Source organism: Heteronotia binoei, chromosome 2 (genome assembly GCF_032191835.1).
Source record: "Heteronotia binoei isolate CCM8104 ecotype False Entrance Well chromosome 2, APGP_CSIRO_Hbin_v1, whole genome shotgun sequence".
Lineage (NCBI taxonomy): Eukaryota > Metazoa > Chordata > Lepidosauria > Squamata > Gekkonidae > Heteronotia > Heteronotia binoei.
This window is the reverse complement of record NC_083224.1, coordinates 66472368-66476140: the sequence shown is the minus strand read 5'-3', so window position 1 is coordinate 66476140 and position 3773 is coordinate 66472368. Positions and strand designations below refer to the sequence as shown.

At 39.6% G+C, this 3773-nt stretch overlaps 1 non-coding gene across 1 annotated transcript; it reads left to right on the top strand.

The window, feature by feature from the left end:
• The first annotated feature begins 883 nt into the window (after positions 1-883).
• TRNAL-CAG (transfer RNA leucine (anticodon CAG)) lies at positions 884-950 on the top strand. The gene has a single exon. It is a non-coding gene; the product is annotated as a tRNA-Leu (tRNA).
• Positions 951-3773: the final 2823 nt, after the last annotated feature.

Here is a 3773-nt window from a genome sequence, read left to right as displayed (position 1 = left end):
ACTCTAAATTCCCCACCTATGTTTTTTTGTTTAGGTAAGGTTTACAATAGGTAAACTCATCAACACCCATAATCCTTTTTCAAAGCTTTCCTGGGAGCCTCCCCCTTCTGTGATGTCAGGGGTCACATGCAGCTATGTCACAGATCATCTGACAGATATGTCATGGGTCACCTGGTATCATTGTCTGGGGACAGGAATTTGGTAATATAAGTGTGTCTTGTCTTGTCCTGCCAGAGACTTGCACCCTCAAACTCTGTTTTGGGTAACTTCCATTATTCACCTTCTCTACTGCATGGATCCTTGGACCACACCTAGAAAGGTAGATATCACCCCTGTAATAATTCCTAAAAATCTCTGTTCCTCACCCCTGGACCCTCATATCATAGGGAAAAGATCCTTGCTTCAAAATAGCTCTACATATGGTCAACCTCTTGCTAATTCCCCCATCAAAAGAGGAGACACCCAGCAATTTTGCTAAAAACAGAATTTATATAACTACAAAAATATATTTATGTATATTTATATCTACTCAATAATTTATTGAACACATTCTGCCATTTTTCTAAATGATTCCTAAAGAAAAGAACCTTTCCTTTGAACTGTGGGCTCCTCCCAACAGTGGAAAGGCTGCTGGTGATTGGTAGAACTGACTATTCTGGATGTGGTTGTATTCCTCCTGAGGAAGCAGGTCTTGGATGTACTGCTGGACCCAGGCCCACTTCTGGATAAGCAGATGATGGCTGTCACTAGCCTTTTACCAGCTTTGTTAGCCATCTGCAGCATTTTCTAGGTAGAAAAGAACTGGCCATAGTGGCACAAGTCTTGGTAACATCCAGATTCAATTAGTACAACATGCTCTTTAGTACAACATTGGGGGAGGGACGGTGGCTCAGTGGTAGAGCATCTGCTTCAGAAGCAGAAGGTCCCAGGTTCAATCCCTGGCATCTCCAAAAAAGGCTCCAGGCAAATAGGTGTGAAAAACCTCCGCTTGAGACCCTGGAGAGCCGCTGCCAGTCTGAGAAGACAATACTGACTTTGATGGACCAAAGGTCTGATTCAGTATAAGGCAGCTTCATATGTTCATATATATGTTCATATGCTCTACATGGGACTGCTCTTGAAAAATGTTCAAAATTTAGTTGGTACAGAATGCTGACTGGAATGGGTTGTAGGGACCATACCATTCTTCTTTGTGTCCATCTACACTGACTCCCAATCTTTTGGGGCCCAATTCAAGGTGCTGGCATTGACCTTTAAAGCTCTGTATGATTTAGAACCAATATACCTTAAGAACCACCTACTCCCATATAGGAGGGAAGATGACATGATACATCCCAATTATATCAGATCTCAGAAACTAAGCAGGGTCAGAACTTCAACAGGAGACTGCCAGGGAAGACTGGGCAGATGACGGCAATGGAAAACCACCTCTGCTTCTTATTTGCTTTGAAAGTCCCTTGCTGGGGTTACCATAAGTTAGTTGCAACTTGACAGCACTTACATAAGAACTCCCTTAAGAACCTATCTGACTGCTAAGATCATCTTCTGGGGCTCTGCTTTTGGTATCTCAGTCTTCTCAGATCAGAAGGATGGAAACCTGAAAGTGGGTTTTCTTAGTCACAGCACCAAAACTATGAAACTCTCTCCTCAAGGATATTATCTATCTCTTCCTGTCATTGTCTTCATGAAGCAAGTGAAGACTTACGTTTTCTCTGGCCTTTTCTCAATGATTCTTTTTCTGCCCTGTTTTCTAATTGCTGGATAAGAGTTTATATGTATATATATATATTAGTCTTGGTTGTAAAATGCCAGCCAATTTGTTGGCCCTGATAGGACAGTAAGTAACTATCCTTAGTTATCCAACCCTACCTCCTCTTTCCCATGGCAGTGTCTCTTCTCACTGAGCTACTAGACAAATTTCTAATACAATTTGCTGAATGCTTTTTTTTGTTATACTTTACATTTTTCTTTACATCTATGGTCTCAATCCCTATCCCTTGCAAAAAAATTCTTCTCATCACAGAGATGGCAATGCAAGTGCATTATGAATAATGTTACGGGAACTGTCTGCATAGGGACCTCATAATAGGAACCTTTCTCCTTAGGAAGCCAATGTATTCCATATTCCATGGCAAGTTCTCCTAGGATGCCAACCTTTTCCATATTTCATGGAAACTTAGGCAAGAGCAGACACAATGATCTCATTTTTGCTTCCTAGTTGTGCACTGTATGTAAAGAGGTTGTATATACGGGTTGGTTGATATCATTGGGTCATTATGTCAGAAATATTTAAACATACCTATTAGAAGGGTGTCTGAGTTTCCTGGAATATCATGAGAGTGTGTGTCACTGGTGCAGCTCCTTTGACTTTGGTTTGTGCATCTGTCCTAATGCTATTGATCCTGCTGCTCTGAGCATTATTCAGCCCCTCTAATGACAAAATAAAAAGAAGCGGGGATAATGGACACCCTTGTCTGGTGCCTTTAAATAAATTAATTTCTTCTGTAGTTTCTCCATTTACTATTATTCTAGCCTTCTGATTTTTATATATTGCCTGTATCGTATTTATAAATTCTTCTCCAAAATCCATTATCTTGAGTTGCTGTATCATAAAACTCCAATTCAGGTTATCAAAGGCCTTTTCAGCGTCCAATAAAACCAGCGACATTTGCTTATCCGTATTTACTTCAAAATATTCCAAAACATCTATAATGGTTCTAATATTACTCTTCATATGTCTTTTTGGCAAAAAAAACCCCGATTGGTCCGGATGAATCAAAACATTCAAGAACTTTTTCAGTCTATTTGCAAGAATGGCTGCATAGCTTTTATAATCAATGTTAAGAAGGGATATAGGTCTGGCAGAGGTTGTCCTTGAAAGGGCAGCTGCTGTGAGAGCCCTCTCCAACCCCACCCACCTCACAGGGTGTCTGTTGTGGGAGAGGAAGGTAAAGGAGATTGTGAGCCACTCTGAGACTCTTCGGAGTGGAGGGCGGGATATAAATCCAATATCTTCTTCTTCTTCTTCTAGTTCTTAACTTCTTCAGGGTCACTATGTTCTTTTAAGATAAGAGCTATATTCGCTTGACTCCAAGATTCTGGGACCACTACAGCAGACCAAACTTGTTCTACCATGTTTTTAAATGGACATATTAAACAATCTTTTAAACCGATATAGTATTCTGCCGGGAGACCATCTGGCCCTGGCAACTTATTTTTCTTTAAGTTGCTCCATACCTCATCTAACTCAGACATTGTAACTGGACTGTTTAATATTTTCTTTTGATCCCCATTCAATGTAGGGAGGGCTCTTGTTAGTAAGTACTCTTCTTGCTTCTTCTCCTCAATTTCCAGTTTATTATATAGTTGAGTATAAAAATCTTTAACTATTTGTTTCTTTTCACCCATCTGATACATTCTCTTCCCCTCTATGTCCTTCAACACTTTTATTGTCCTTTTTTCTCTTTCCTTCCTAATTCTATAAGCAAGCCATCTTCCTGGTTTATTTGCTTTATCAAAGAACTGTTGTCTAGTAAATCATATTTTCCTTTCCATTTCTTCTAGATAAAACACATGTGCTTTGTGTTGCAGCATCTTGATTTCCTTTTTAAGCTCCTTTACATTTGGATTTTCCTTTAATTGTTCTTCCCTCTGTTCCAACCTTTTTGTCAGTTCCTTCATGTTTTTATTTTTCTCATGATTCTCATGAGCAGTAAAATTTATAACCAAATCTCTGTAGAAGGCTTTACAGGTTTCCCATAATAGTTTTGGGG